Genomic DNA, 16,850 nt, shown 5'->3' on the forward strand with positions numbered 1-16,850 from the left:
TAAATACAGTACAGTGGAAACTCGGGTTGCAGACATAATCCATGATGGAGGCACGTCCGCAACCTGCAGCATTCGTAACCTGAAGCGCCGCGTCTGCGCACATGCATGACGCGATTTGACACTTCTGCGCATGCGCGAGCAGCAAAACACGGAAGTAATCCTTTCCGGTACTTCCAGGTTTCCCGCGGTCCATAACCTGAAAACGCTTAACCCGAAGCGTCCGTAACCCGAGGTACCACTGTATGTTGTCAACATTGTACTAAACACCCAAAACAGTACTAAAACAACTTAGTTTGAATGATTCACACTGAAAATTTGAGTTAGCTTTATCTACATTTTTGTAAACCACGCTTCTCATTGCATGTTGCGTTGTACAGATTGTGACAGCAAGATCCTTTTAACTGGGGAGGCCAGTGTTTGAACAGCTAGTGATTATGCACACTAGTACAGCGGGACACAAAACTATTACACAGCATTAAAGTGGGCAAAGAGAAAAGGAAAAGAGCTGGAAACAATTAATCTACATGACATCTTCCCCAGCTCTGTTCGTGGGACTCTCTGTGACTGACATATAGAAAATTAGTCTGCATTAGCTGTTTTGCATTTGGTTTGCACCTGAATGTGCTGTTGATAACTGTTAATAGTCCGTACCATGCTGTGTCCTTTCTACTGTATCAAAACTTTCTCAATAAAAGAAAAGTTATCCCCTATCAGATACCTTCATACAATGTCTCTCGTGCATGTTTGGGCCTACATCTTAGAGCAGGAGTCCCCCACCAGCTGCCCAAGAAGAGGAGAGAGAGAGAGAGAGTCACCAGATTTAATTCTGTGAAATGGGTATTTTATAGTGCCCACAAGAGTTTATTAGATGTACTCAACCATTCTTTCACCACTTTTTCTTTTTTTTAACTCTACATGGACAAGTCAGCCCATACAACATTTCCTACTAGAAGACACCTAACTCCTTATAGTGGGGTAAACTAGAGTTCCCCAGGATTCTTTGGGGGCAAGTCATATGCCTAAAATGAGCTTAAAATGTATGCTGTAGGATGGAAGGTTAAGAACCGATGTTCATATATAGTATATACATATAGGAAAATATTTCGTGCTTGTTTGCTTGTTTGTTTAAATCATAGCTTTATGGTCCTGAAGTGGTTCATACCTGCCCAATTTAGTAATTAATTGAACCACAGCCCTGAAGGACAGGAAATCTTGTGAACGTGCTGTCTGTATCTGACATCAGATGTAGGAGGACGCCTACTTCTCAGATGGACTTGGCATGTTTCTACTGCTGCATACGAATGATATTTCAGGCTGTACTAAGCAGCAAAAGACAAAGTAGTTATCTATATTTTTCAGGGTTCTTCTCTTTTCTCTGATCAGTGAAAATGGGTAGAACAGTAAAAAAATTACTTAGCAGAGGTATAGGCCATAGGGAGGATTGTAGCTTAGTTGAAAAGCGTCTGTTGAGTCGGTAGAGCATGAGACTCTTTATCTCAGGGTCGTGGATTTGAGCCTCACATTGGACCAAAGATTCATGCATTGCTTCCAACTCTACAATTCTATGCCTATGCCTATGCTTTGAATGCAGAGGGTCCCAGGTTCACTCCCCAGCATCTTCAAGTGAGCATGAGAGAAAACTCTGTCAAATCCTGGTGAGCCAACTTCCAGTCAGTGCAGGCAGTACTGAGCTAGATTAACCAATGGTCTGTCACCATATGAGGCAGCTTTATATGTTCCTATGATGGTTCCCATGGGATAAAAGAGAAAAGGTGACCTGTAAATCTCTGGGTATTTTTAAGAGTGCACCTCACATGGGAAAGTATAGGCAAAACGTTGATGCTCTTTTAAAAATATATATACAGAACTACATTTTCTTTATAATTACTGCCAGAATCAGAGTATAAAGAAGTCTGAAGTGTAGAAAAGCCGCCAGAAGCTCATTTTTATTTTAGGGAAACCAGTGTGAATTTTGCATTAGGCATTTTAAAAAAGAGTTGAAAACAACCCCACACGCACAAGCTTTTGTTTTATAAGTTGAAGCATTCATTCGAAGCTAGGTGGGGACCTTTTAAAAACACTGCAAGGAGCCGGATATACACGGCTTGAGCCATTAAAATATTATTAGAGGCAGCAGGGTCCAATTTAGTTCTCAACAAAATGCCTGACACAGCTGGGCAGTAGCGGTTCAGTGGAGTCAAGCAAAAAAGGTAGGGAAAAGTGATCCCTTATTACTGTACTGTGTGCTGATTCAGGTGTTACTCGTAGGTGTGACAGGTTGATTAATCTTACAAAAATTGGACTTTTGTCACCTTATGCTGACAGATCAACGATTAGAATATGTTTTTGTGTATGGATAACCACATAGATTGCTAAGATCAATTAAACTTCATCACCACAGCATTTAAGAGTTTGTCTGTACCAGTGCTTTTTTTGAACATGCAGCACAATCCTGTGCATATTTGTTCGAGAAATTTTTTAACCAATAAGCAGTTGATCATTTTTATTTATTTTAAAATATAATTTAAAAGCAAGTCATACTCTGTCCAATGGGACTTACTATCCAGTGTGTATGTTTACAATTGTAAGCCTAATTCCCCTTTTCTTCCTGTTTCTATGGTGGGTCTGCACCAATGTCTAGCGCTGTATTTTGTCCCAGTAGAATCATAGAAACATAGTGTTGGAAGGGACCCTGTGGATCATCTAGTCCAACACCCTGTAATGCAGGAATATGCACCCACATGGGGATCAAACCCGTGACCTTGGCATTGTCAGCACTATGCTCTAACCAGCTGAGCTAACTGGCATGTCAATTACCTAAGCATTCCAGCCCTGGTCAAATTTCCTTATATGTGCATTTTCCTTATATGTGCAGGCCACCTCTTGGCCAAGAGCTATTTTTTTTGAGATGTTAGTTCTTTGGAAAATAAAACCATACATCTAATGTTAGCACAGAGATAAAGGGTTGTATCTGATTATTCCTATGGAGGAAAGTCAAGTGTTGAGAACAATGTTGTGATAGCCATGAGCATCAACAGGATTATCCTAAGGGAGAGCAAACAATGCCCCCTCTTTCTGTACTCAAGGGACACAGTGACATTTTTCTGAGACACAAGTCAGATTCATAGGGGAAGTGTGGGAACACAGCTTCTTGGTTAGAAGGAGAGAAACCTTCCTCACCTTGAGGCCATGTTCATGTTTGGAGAAACAGGGGCTGAGGAGATTTGAAAAGCAGGCCTAATTTGTAAGTAGGCGCCCTCCCCTCCCAGTTACTAAATAATGAGCAGTAATGAACTTTATCTCTTCATCTGATAAAGGTGTGGTGATCTCTAACTTTTCACCCATCCATCGCTTACAAGAACTGTTGTGTGTGAAGACTAGTCCTGAGTCTATCTGATCCTAGATGTACAAGGCAGGTGTTGTTTGGATAGCGATAAACCTGAATTAGAATCTTAGGGCTTATCCACACTTACCTTTCCTCCAAACCACATCCTGCATTTCCACGCACTCTGATTTTCACTCTAGAGCTTTCCCTGCTAAAACCTGCTCTTTACTTCTTGAATTGGAGCAAATGGCAATCTGCGGAGAACCTGAATTCCTGAATTGCCATTCGCTGCGGTTTTAACAGGGGATTTTTAGTGGGGGATGGGACGGGACTCTAGGGTTAAAAGAAAGAGTGCTGAGACACAAAGCTTTACAGTGTGGACCTGTGCCTGGGTTAACTGAGGGAATGTACAAGTTGGGTACTTCTTGGAACATATTCTGTAGCAGCAGAGGCAAGGAATATCTATGCTACTGGAGAAAGTTCTAACTACACCTCATTTAGCCAATCCCCAAGCCTCTTCTTGCCTGCCTTTCACAGAGGCTGATACTGGGAATTTCTGTTCTTCACTGGGAATGAAGAGGCCTTTGTGGTAACATGTAGGCTGCCTCACCCCTCACTCCTCACTAATACCTTATTTAGGTCAACCAGGGATGGGGAATTTGTGGCCCTCCAGATGCTGTTAAGACTACAACTCCCATAATCTCTGAATATTTGCCATAATGGCAGTGGCTGATGGGAACTCAAGTCCAACAACATCTGAAGAATCATAGGTTTCCCACCCCTGATCTAAATGAATACTCCTGGCAAAATCTTTTTCTGCACAAAATTAGTATCCTAATTATTTCAGCAAGGCAAATAGATTCAAGCCAAATATAAATCAATAGATAAGGTCTTAAACACAGTAATGTATCTCCTCGGCAGCACATTCCTCCAGGCTCTGATAAAGTGAAAAGGTAGTACATTATGAAGCATAATGAATGCACCCAGCTTTGGCTGTTGATAGCAAGGGAAAAGAAACTGGGCCCAAGTAGAAAGCTGCATTGCTCACAGGATTTCTGAAATCCTGAATAAATTGGATGCAAGAATTACAGTAGCCCCAAACAGCCTAACATTGTATAGCCTGCCAACAATTGCACAGGAGATCACCTAAGGTCTAACTGGCCCTGGCAGGTTTGCTGGAGTTATACTTTCACATGGATAAACTGTTCCTGAACAACTTCTACAAAGCAAGCTTTCATTTACCATCATGCCTTATGCCAACTAACATATGTGAAACCACTAAAATTTCAAAAGAATGCTCTGTGGTCTCTGTCATGATGTCTTTTAAGGAACCAGGGTAGAAAGCAGGAGAGGTGAGAAATAATCTGGAGGCCCAACCTCCTCTCCAAGAGGCCCAGTTGTTACAACTGGTTGAAGATAGGAAGAGAAAGGCGAGGGAACATCTCCTGCCAATTTCATCAGGCCTCTATTTTGTTTGTTTAATTAGTTGTATACTGCAATTTCATTTTTAAAATATCAAAGTGGTTTACAATAATTATACATGCACACACACTAAAAGCCACATAAAATTAAAAACCTAGGATCTGTGGCAAGGAGCCGCTGTGTCCTTGTCCCGTTCATCAGCTTAAGAATTCACAAGAGAACTACCCAAAAGCACATGAGCACTGTCTGCCCCATCACTCAGTTCCTCTTATGTGGGGAGCTTGACCATGGAGAAATAATATTGCAATTTGTAGAATTAGCTGGGAACATTTGCCAGTCTTACCCTGCTAGCTGTTCTGTTTTATTGGGAACAGAACCAATTTAAAATCATGAGGGCCTTGCACCAATAGATATTCTAGCACCCCTTACCTCCAACATGCCATACACTTTAGAGAAACAGGGTCAAATACATTATCCCTGCTCCCAACTTGCATATGTTCATGTTAGTGTCAGCAAGAGCCTATACAAATTGAACTGTACATATAGCGCACATGTGCCTGGAAAAGCAGGATGCCTGGTTGCATGGATTACATCTCAAGCTTTTAATAAAGATTTTCAGTTATTTCTTGGAACACATGAGCTTGCTTAATGGTACAGAGGCTGCATATGCACTTTACATTTAAAGTACATTCCCACCCCCACAGAATCCTGGAAACTGTAGTCCACCCCTCACAGAGCTACAGTGACAACCCTTAACAAACTACAGTCCCAGAGCAGGGTGTCCCTTAAATGTATGATGTGTACCTGATCTAAACAGAAAGCTCATCTAAGAGCTGTGAAGTTAACTTGGGGAAGAAGGAAGGAGCAGACAGGTGGGTGGGAGGAGTTAGAGCGATAGAAGGGAGGCTATTGAATGGATCTGCCCTGTTTTAAAACTCAGCAACATGTTTAAACAATGTTCTTATGTTCCCCTATACTTTGTTGTTCATCAGCCAATCCATTCTCCCCACTTCACTAATTTAACACCACATGAAACATGAATTTCAAAGGAGAAGTGGGAATACTGGGCATGTACATTATCAGTGCTTGCCTAACACACAGGTGGTGTGTTCAGTTTTTATCAAGTAGGTACAGTACATACAGATAATCCACATCATAAATATTCAGTCATCCAAATCCTATGTTATTCATGATGATAAAATTTTCACAAATCGCTTTCCACCCATTCATCCTATGGCCATGAAATCAAGGTAATCTTGAGTAAATAACACTCTCCTCGTGTAATTGAACATGCCATTTAGTTTTTTTAGAAGTTACTAGAGACATTGCACCCTAATCCTGAATACATTAACTAAACACCTTGACTGTCTCGGATTCATTAACACTGGAGGAGTTTGTGTGTGTGTCAAATTGTTACTCCCAAATAAGTGAGTACTGTACTGTAATGGCATTGTAGCCACAGGCACCCAGACATACATACAAAACCATATTCCTGGTATATCCATAAATTCCAAACTTTGGAAGATTTCAAACTGCATCAATGATCAAAATTAAGCATCTGGACCCGAATACACCATTGCAAGCTAAGTCTGCTTCAGTCCTTTAAAGCCTCTTTCCAGTTTTCGGTTTGCTGGTTTGTTTTTTAAATAAAACTTGTGTTTGTTGTAAAGATTCAGCACCCGCACAACACACCTTCCCTCGAGCCCTGCTAACTGAGCGCCCTCGGGCTTTCAGTTTTTATCCATCTCTGCTGTAGATGCAGCAGCAGCAGCAGCAGCAGCAGCAAAAGCATACTATTGCAACAGAACTTTTAAAAAGCTCTACGTGTTTTGGGTGCAAAAGCGCCCGGCTGATGCAGCTTGATCGCCACACTCAAACCACGACTCGTGCCACCGTGAGCCCACTTCGCCTTTAAACGGCTGCAACACACTTCCAGAGAATAGGAGAAAAGCAAAAAAAAAAAAAAAAGTTAGAGGTGGGCAAACACCACAGTCCTCTCTTACCTGTCTGTGGAGAAGGCAGGGAAAAACCCAGACACCTGCAAGTTCCTCACAGCAATACGGAACGGATCCCGAATTATTTCCTCCCCAGCAGCATATCAATAAAAGTTACTGTTTCAGCCTCTCCTCTCCCCCGCAAGCCCTAAACCACCAGCTAAGCTTTCGGGTCCTGTGACTAATATTTACCCTTCCTAAGCCTGGGCGAAGTGCAGTCGGTATCTGGAGCTTTTTAAATGGATTCTGAGTCCGGAGTGCACCTCGCTGTTTCCAGCAGCCAGTCTCCTCCGCCAATCAGCGGCCTCGGAGCCGACCTCTCCTCCCTCTTTCGCTCCCAGTCCTGCCTCCCTCGCCTCGCTCCAGTGTAGGCGGCGGCAGGACTGGGAACGGAGTGTGAAAGCACGAAACGAGCACGCTTCTCAATTTTGTTGTCCTCCCTCTGCCATCTTAAGACTTGCAGCCTTCTTTCCTTCAGGACTCATAGACCCAGTTCCCGTAATTTGTTGGCATAGTAACCACCCCTAGGTTGTTTTGGTTCCCCTCCCCTTCATCTTTTTGTATGAACAGCATGGAAAGGAAGAACGCCTCGGCCTGTAGCAGTCTGTAGCTACATGCAAAACATAACGAAATAAAAGGCACAATTCTGAGAACTGCAGGAGGCTAGGCCAGGCCAACCCTCCCAATTATTTTCTGTGGAGACAAGGGATCCTGAGGTGCCTTCACATGCTCCTCAACCCCAGCAGAGGAGACAGACATAGAGAACCCCACATCCCTATCCGGGAATTGGAGAGGCCAATATTTCCCCAAATTACAGAATCATGCCAGATATTTTATTTTAATTATTTTTGCCTTTCTTTACAGGCACGCCTTCCCACTTCAGAATACCAATACCAGTTGTATTGTTTATAGGCCACCACAACCCAAAACTCAGAAGTTGGCAGAACATCCAGTACAATTACAACAACGTCAATATTCCCCTTACCAATTTTTATTTTCCTCATGAAGGGAAGGGTAGGTTCTAAGAAATAATAATAATCCTCCCCACAGGGAAACTTTGGGCTCTCAAATTTCAGCGGCACCCTGTGCGACACTAAAATTCAGCCCCCTCCCCCCCACCTCTCGCTCTCTGTTTTACATCATTGTTGTGGTACCTCCTGTGGTGCCGGCACCCAGTGTGGCTGAACTGGTCATGCTACCCCCAAATCACTTCTGTTCCCCACTCTCTACAAATGTTGTATTTTAAACTAAGAAATATTGGGTCATATCCAGTGGTGGCTTTGTCTTACTGCAAAGTGCTTCCACTCAAGGACTTTTTGCTCATGCTTCCTGCCTACGGAAGCCCATTGCACCATATCCTATATTGTTTCAGTGGGTCTCCCTGCCCTCAGGAGGAGCTTTTCATGGAGCGGGGTTCAACAGGTAAGAAGTATCAGTGAAAATTGGGTGCCTACATGGCGCAAGTAGAAGTGCTTTCTGTGAAGGCAAAGCCACCATTGAACACAGCCCACTAAGTATCAACTTTAGAAACAGACTACAAAAGCAAACAGAATAAGCACCAGCAGATAAAACCAAGTTCATCAGCCAAATTCATCTGATTCGGAGAAGAATATATAACTCTTAAAATGTCATGCTGAAATAAGTTTTAATCATGAAAATCAAGTTTGTGCGAAAGTATAATGAAATTTGGAACCCATTTATACAAAATACAGCAGGTTAACATTTGTAATTGTTAACTGTTAACAATTGTTACTGTGATACATAGCTGTCAACGTTTCCCTTTTTTAAGGGAAATTACCTTATTCCAAATAGGATTCCTCGCAAGAAAAGGGAAAAGTTGACAACTAGCCTTTTTTCCTTTTTCTTCACTTTAAGGCACTTTGTGTTGGATTTAAATTTAAAAGAGAAAGTCAAATTTGTTGCCTGTGCTTTTCCAAAATCACCATTATACTCACAGTCAAGATGAAAAGTGGGTTTATCCTTTTCCCCCACACAGGTTCCTCCTGAGGGTGGCTTGATTTATTCCCCATAGCATGGTATTTTTTCCTAATCCACGCTGGCGAATGTAAGGATGAAAGCGGATATGTGTGCATGTATGCGGCTGTTCTTCTCAACTAGTTAACGTGAAGATCAGAATGTGATCTTATACATACTTTTTTAGCTGCTTAGGAAGACTGTGTCCCTAACCACTTTACATTCATCCTCAGAATTTAGTCATCCTTGGCCCAAGTGCAATATAATTTGCAAATCTAAATAGGGTAATCTGCACCTATTGTGGGGTGGTGCCCACAAATTTTTGTGATGACAGTGGATGCTAAAAACAGTCAATTTAGTTTTGGAATAGTGCCACATGAGCTCAGTCATTCAGGGTAATATTCTTAAACCCTATTTTGTTTAACAGATTTCTGCCAATCTCCACAAATGACTTCAAGTGTGTAACAAACCATTGAATCCTTGTGGATGCAGAGAGGACAGGTCTCAAAAATGGACAACACAAAAATATGTGCCATGTTTTCTTATGTATAATGGGACCTTTTTTTCCTTGAGCAAAAAAAGCAAGCAGATTAGTTTCTTTTCAATGGCAAGATGTCTGGTGGATACAACAGCATTTACAACAACAACAGAGTACATTTTCCTGGATTAAAATGGGCAGCATACTCTTATGCCCATTATAGACCTGTTCTCACCTTCCCTCCAGGTGTTGACTCAACATGAGGGAGGGGGAAAGGGGTGGTGTTTGCCAGCCTACATATTCTCATATCCAGAACTTTTTTTCAGCTGGAACTCACCAGAACTCAGTTCCGGCACATCTCAGGTGGGAACCATTGCCATTATAAAGGAACAATGGAGGCATTCATGGTGAGTTCCGGCACCTCTTTTTCTAGAAAAATAGCACTGCTCATATTTCTTTTGCTAAGACCCATCTTCCCTGCTGCCTTCCCTCCACTTAAACTTATTTTTTAATATAGTTTACTTTGGTAACTGCAGCTTTTGCCAGCCTTGGCCTCCCCATTTTGGCAAAGACTGCCTTATAAGGTGATTGGGCACACCACTAAGTGTACTGTTGGCACAACCTATTCTCCAGCCATCTTAAGTGACCAAGAGACATCTATTCATATAAACTAGCATATGCAAATGTGTGCCATAGGAACTTTATGGTACCTAGCAAGACCCCTGCTTCTGGGATTTTCTAGTTACTTGGGCTGGGGCTGGGCTGAACATGAAGAATCCTGGCATATTCATATGGGATGATGTTTCAGCCCATATATGGGCAGACTGCAGCCTCCACGCTGCACAGGATTTTCCTGGCATGCAATGAGGCACCTTATGGGCACAGAATCTACTTGCATTACAATGTGCAGTCACCTATAAAGATGATTCAAATACGAAGCACATTATTTTTTGCGTGACATACATCTGGCACTTGTGCGGCACACCCTCAGGAAACACTGGGGTACAGGTAGGGTGCCATCAGAGGCATAAAGCACAAATGATGCAAATCTCTGCAGTTCATTCTAGATACTCGTTTGTGCTTCTAAGCATCTCAGCTAGTCAGAACATTCTGTCCACCCTGCAATAACCATTTCCTTTTTCTCTCTCAATTAAGCCTTCCTCTCACCAAATGTAAGTATTTGAAGAAAAGTTGCCAGCTCCTGTTTGACGCATCCATCTGTCATGCAGATATGTGAGCATTTCCAAGGAATGAAGGGCTAAAATTATACTGCTGCTACATCACTTTCAGATTCGGATTAAAGCCATTTGCCTTTGTAAAAGGTGTCAAGTGTGTTTGATGATGTGAATGGGTGTAATTACATGCTGGTGGTCACTGCAGGTAGAATCAGTTGTTGAAAGGTGGTGTAGGTGGTAAAAGTGTGAGCTGTGAGTCTGGAATCTCTCTTTATTATGTGGGCATTAGACAGTTATAGGAAAGCTGCTATCTCTCGGACCCTATCTACCCCTTCCATCTGCAATATGGAGATAATATAGGCCTACCTTGCAGAGTTGTAACAATAATTATTAAGATAATGTACGTGAAGCTCTTTAAATATTCCAAGTGCTATGCTAGTATCGTTATAACAACTTCATAATCTTCCTTTAGTCCACCATTTTTTGGTGGGCATGATCTAAGCAGTTAAACAGTTTTGAGTTCCACTGAGGTCAAGGAAAAAGACTAGGAACTGGTATAAAGGTAAAGGTAAAGGGAGCCCTGACCATTAAGACCAGTTGTGGATGACTCTGGGGTTGCGGCGCTCATCTCGCTTTATTGGCTGAGGGAGCCAGCGTACAGCTTCCAGGTCATGTGGCCAGCATGACTAAGCCACTTCTGGCAAACCAGAGCAGCGCACGGAAACGCCGTTTACCTTCCCGCCGGAGCGGTACCTATTTATCTACTTGCACTTTGACGTGCTTTCGAACTGCTAGGTTGGCAGGAGCAGGGACTGAGCAATGGGAGCTCACCCCGTCGTGGGGATTTGAACCGCTAACCTTCTGATCGGCAAGTCCTAGGCTCTGTGGTTTAACCCACAGCGCCACCCGCGTCCCCAGGAACTGGTGTAGCTAGTGGCTAAAAGATCAACTTATGAATCAGGAGCTTCTTCTTTGCAACTCACCCTGTTCCATGAATTTATTTCAGGCAGTCATTGTGCAGGTGCAAATTACAGCGCATGTGCAGATTAGAACTTCAGTGAATTCGAGTTTGGTGTAGGGAAACAAATTAGGTTTCGAGTGAATATATCCCCACCCTCTCCCTGGTTTGTACAGCAATGCAAGAATGTGAGTTGAAATGCAGCAGGTGAGAGAGGGCAACCTCACTGCGTTTTGAGCCGCTAAAGTGTACATAGCCCAAGTGAGACAACAAATGCAACTCCTCTGACTTGTATTTTATAAGATACTACTAGATCTGCTTAACATACCATTCCTAGTGAAAAATACATACCGGGAATGCGCTCAATGTTAGTTTTGCTTATCTAGAGCAGGTTTCAACCAAAATATTATACTTATGGATGTTTACTTTCTTCTTATGAGCACCTATGGGCGTAGCCAAGGGGGGCAGGGAGGGGCAGCTGCCTCCCCATCAATAAACATCAATAAAAATACATAGCTAACTGAGGTTCTGCCTCCATCCTAACAAAAGGCCTGCCCCCTCCCCCAACAAAAATCCTGGCTTCACTCATGTGATAACCAAATAATAAAATATCAGTAAGAATCTACTGACCAGTTGTGGAAACCTTTCATGAAATCTGGTGAGGAAAGATGTTTGTACGTATATCTATATGTTCTAAAATTTACAGCTTGCAGGACTGAATCTAATTCCTTTTTAAATAGAAAAACTTTAAACATATTGTAATAAATTAGAATACATTCAGTATTTAAATATAAGATTTAAATATCTTGAGTACTTGCAGGACTGAATCAATTCTTATAAAATCACAAAAGGCCAAAAATATTGCAAGTGCCATCCTTCCATGTTGTTCTTATTGAATGTTGGGCATTGCTTTGGGGGCCTTTGGGCCAAAAACCATAGTAAATACAAACAACATTCACAGTCACTTTCCCCACTTTCACATTTTGCCTAGTTAATAAAAGGGCAGTACAAAAGTGAACTGCAAAAGCAGCACATGTGTATAGGCTGTATGGTTCTGTGCCACTGCCAATTAAAAAACATGCTTGAGGGGTTGCTAAACTCAGGTCAGGGGAGTTGATGACACTCAGGCAATTAAGTTATTACTTTCTGATTACAATGTCCTTACTGTGTTTAGATTCACTACCAGGCTCAAACACTTTTATGGAGGTTCAAATGACTGATGGCCAGAATGATGGTCTGTCCTATGATTTATTGTTATTTTATGTTACGTTTTGTGCCAAGTTGTTAATGTTTCTTGAAAGTTTAAACCTTTTCGGTTGACTAATAAACTAAACTAAACCAAGATTGAAAATTGTATATGTCATGAGTAAAACACTTTTATGTGCTTAATCTTAGCACTGAAATTAATGGGGCTTTGGTTTAATAAAACCCCTAAACATTTTTTAAATACACTAGCTAGTGCTTATAAGCAGCAGCCCAAAGAAGCATGTCCAAATAGGAAAGGTAGACCTAAATGGACAGTCTTATTTGCATTGTCATGAATTCAAGCAAGCAAGCTATTTGGTCAAAGCTCACAGAACATGGCTGATGGTGTTTCTTAGGCTCTTTCGCATTAAGGAACAAAACAAGTGGAAGAGTTCCTGGCTACTCCTAGCTCTTTTTTTAAATGGTTATATTAGCATAGTGGATTAATTCTCATATGGTTTCTATACCTTTCCAACAAGTGTGTCAGAACTATAATTAACATTTTATCAGGCCAAAGCAAATATAAATCCCACATCACTAATAGCCAAAGAGAAAAGCCAAGGAGAAAAGAATGATGTATGGACAGCCAGACCAAGACAATACTAGCACTGAGTATGAAAAAAGAGTGGGGATATATGAATGCAATTAAAAGGTAATGGCTGCAATCCAGATCCCCATATGCTTCCATGCTGGCTTTCCCAAATGGTGCTCTGGGAGCCCCCAGGGCTCTTTCCCATTCTGTTGCCAGCAAAGAGGAAGTCTGTCTTGCAGGCATGGGGATGCTTATTTGGATTGTAGCCAATGCCTTTAATATCTGAACAATGGTTTCATCAATCCAAACTGTACACTTAGAACCGGATGAATCAAAAACATTTTACCATGTAGTTTGAAGTGGATGGGATTTAAACATATCCTAAGTGCTTGGTGAATCACAGATATAGAAATTAATGGGAATATTTATCAGACACAAACCCACATAAAGTCTTGGGAATGTATGAATTCTGCTTTATAAATCTTCTAAATAATGTTGCCTTATAGATCCTGCTGGCTGCATAAAATCCAAATATATGTGTCCCTCTACAATGGGCTGGGGAAGCCCAGCCAGATGGGTGGGGTATAAATAAATTGTTGTTGTTGTTATTGTTATTGTTATTGTTATTAACACCTCCCAATACGTAGGTAATTGGTCCACTGGTATCCCAGCTAGTCCCAGATAAGGAAGTCACACATCAGATAGTTAACTCTTTATTGGCAAGAGAAACACAGCAGCTTCCACAGTGCTTCAGATAAACAAAGTGCTTCTAACCTCTAGGCATCCACCCACAGGTCTGGCCCTATGGAGCACTTGCAGTGGCAGAGGGTCCCTCACCTCCTCCGGCTTTTATACCATCCTCTGATGGGTTGCGTACCCACAACTTTAGACTTCCCTTTTCATGCCCCTCCTGGTTCTAGGAGACAATGGGGAAGTAGAAGGTGGGAAATCTACTGACCTGTCCCTCGCTTGAACCAATTCTCCTTCTTCCACCACATCCTCCACCTTGGTCTAACCTGATTCTCCTACCTGCACTGGCTCCTGCATCAAACCCCATAAATTACTGGACCCTTCTCCTGGGTCACTGTCTAGGTCCCTTGCCTCCACCATACACATGTCAAAGCTCTGCCAGTCTCTGACAACTGGCATTCAAAGCCCAATCCTACATTTAGGAGGCCTCTCAGCATGAGGCCCCCTCCATGCCAGGAAGCTCCTCACTGCAGTGGTCAACAGGTGGACACATGTCCTCTCTTGCCCTTCCACCACTGCATCTTATAAAAGTCTACTATTGGCACATGGGTGGGTAGGTGAGACCTCACATACACAGCAGGGAGAGAGGCAGGAGGAGACACCAGTGTCCCCTAAGTGGAATCCACAGAGGAAATGGCAGCAGTGTTGTGGCTGGAGGCATGGGCAGCAGTGAGGTGGTATTGTGCCCGTGGCAACTGTTCTACCGTGGCTTTAAATCTACAAATACAGTACAAAATACAGCAATAAAACTGATTAAACTATTCAACAAGGTAAAAGAATCCTGTAATTGAAAGTGTCTGGGCAAATTTTTAAGAGTTTTAACCTGGCACCAGAAATAATACAATATCGGTGCCAGGCATATCTCTCATAGGAGGACATTTCACATTTAAATGTTAAAAAGAATGGAACACTGCAGGAACCTGCAGCTCAAATCACATGTGTCTGAGTAGAAACCCTCCAATTTCTGCTTCTGGAAAGCGGGTAGCCTCACTTCAACAGAGGCTTGAGGCATGTGCATTCCGTTTTAGTTTGTGATTTATTTAACTTAATGTGTTAACACTCCCTTTTCCACGGCATGAATCCAATGAAGAAGGCAATTGCCTACAAAAGTTTACACACCTCAAGAACAAACAAGCTCCCTTTAAAGTGTGTTGTCCCCCCACTGAGGTTCACTTCCTCCTATTATGGCTTAACACCAGCTCTTCTGGATCATATCCCATGAAAGAGTTAACTGCTATACGGGCACAACTTTGCACCACTCAGCAACCAACTGTGAAATGGCTTCAGGCCACAGTTCTGCAAATGGGAACATATTCTGATGATGTAATGCTTGTAACTTGATAACCTGCTGCCAGGAAGGTTTGCTCCTAGCATTTTCTGGGCAACAAAGGGAGCCAAACCTGTTCCTCCCAGACTTCTTTGTGCAGCTTTAAGTAAGGTTGGTTGCATCAGTATTTGAAGAAAAACAGTTATTTGCCCCAGGAATCTTAAATTTCGTAAGTACAAGCACAATCATTCTTATTTTATTTTATTTTATGCGTGTGCCACCAACAAAACAACACTGTCATTATTATGCCTGGCAGTAATTAAATGCCAACAGAGAATACTTCAGCAGAGGATAAAAAGAGTTCACACAAAATGTGAAAATGAAAATGCCAACATTACAGATGTTCAGCTCTTTCATCTCACTTTCCACTTTCATGGGAGGAGCTGTCCTCATCCTAAATTTCTTATTCCTGTCAATAAGTTTAGCGCTGAAATATATAATTTTAATGACCTTTTGCAGTCATTCTAGTCTTAGGTATTTAGGGGTGGTTGTATTTTCATTTTAAGGAAATCATTGTTACTCATGTGACTTAAAAGGCACAATCCATCATGCTCTCTTCTATTAATTGCAACTTCTATTAATTTTAATGGTGCTTGCGGAGAACATTGCAATGGACTGTGCCCTTCATAAATAACAATTAATTTTAATTGCTACTTCTGCTGTTTTACTTTTCTAATGTTTTACACATTTACTTGTTTCCACTGTATTATTTTACGCGAACCTGAGAGTTTCTACTGAAGGGTAGCATGGGAACGTCCTAAAAAAATAAACAACACAGGATAAATGAGTTAATTACACTTTACATTGTTCTAGAAAGCAGCAAATGGGCCTTCATACCTAATTTAGCACCATTCTGTAAAATCACTGAACACTCTAAACTTTCTAAAGTCAACATGAGAATGCTGATCTTGTTCACGTTTACTTGGATGTTCTACCATGTTTAATAGGGCTTACTTCCAAGTAAATGTGTGTAAAACTGCCACCCGAGTTAAATATGTAGTAGCTGAGGCATTCAGAAAACGTTTGCCTTCCATAGCACTTGCCAATGCAGGCAAGCAGCATAGGAAGATCTCTGCTGAATCAGACCAAAGGACCATTTCATCCAACATCCTGTTCACACAGTGACCAACCTCATGTCTATGAGAAGCCTGCAAGCCGGACCTGAGTGCCACAGTGCTCTCTCCACTTGTGATTCCCAGCAACTGGTGTTCAGAGATACACGGAGGGACACGTGTTCCCAGGGACTCCGTGGTGGTGAGAGAAAAGAGAGAACGCATTAGCACTGCTAGTGAGCACAGTCATCAAACAGGAGCTGATGATAGCATCCAAACAGCAGAACCTGTGTTTACTTTGGCTTGCTAAAGGCTTAAGGGCAAAGTCTGAAGGGTGCTTTAAAAAACACCTCTGCAACCCCCACTCTAGCAATGCAACTGTGTTAATAATTAAATAACTGTACCCAAGAGCTGCTTTGGGAAGCACCTGTTTTATTTTATTTTTTGCTACCTTTTTAAATGGTATATGCAATTGCTGAACAAGCGGTTGCTTTTCACTTCCAAATAGAACCTGCAAAATACCCGTTTTGGCGGGGGTGTTGCGGGAGAAATTCTATAATGTAAAAGGCTCCCTGGAGTGTGTGTTTCTGACCACAGGCTGCTTCTCTGCATGATCTG

The 16,850-nt window shown here is 42.0% G+C and overlaps 1 protein-coding gene across 6 annotated transcripts in view; it reads right to left on the minus strand.

The window, feature by feature from the left end:
• SPATA13 (spermatogenesis associated 13) overlaps positions 1-16,850 on the minus strand; it is a 99,182-nt gene that overhangs the window by 70,881 nt on the left and 11,451 nt on the right. The window contains exon 1 of one of the 6 annotated variants that reach the window (XM_079973360.1): positions 6,751-7,114. The exons of 2 other annotated variants lie outside the window; for them this stretch is intronic. The gene's annotated coding sequence lies outside the window, so the exon portion shown is untranslated. Of the gene's footprint in view, positions 1-6,750; positions 7,115-16,850 lie in introns of those variants that run through there. 3 more of the 6 variants (XM_079973365.1, XM_079973363.1, XM_079973364.1) reach the window with 3 other exon arrangements.

This window comes from Podarcis cretensis, assembly GCF_951804945.1.
Source record: "Podarcis cretensis genome assembly, chromosome: 4".
NCBI classification, from domain to species: domain Eukaryota; kingdom Metazoa; phylum Chordata; class Lepidosauria; order Squamata; family Lacertidae; genus Podarcis; species Podarcis cretensis.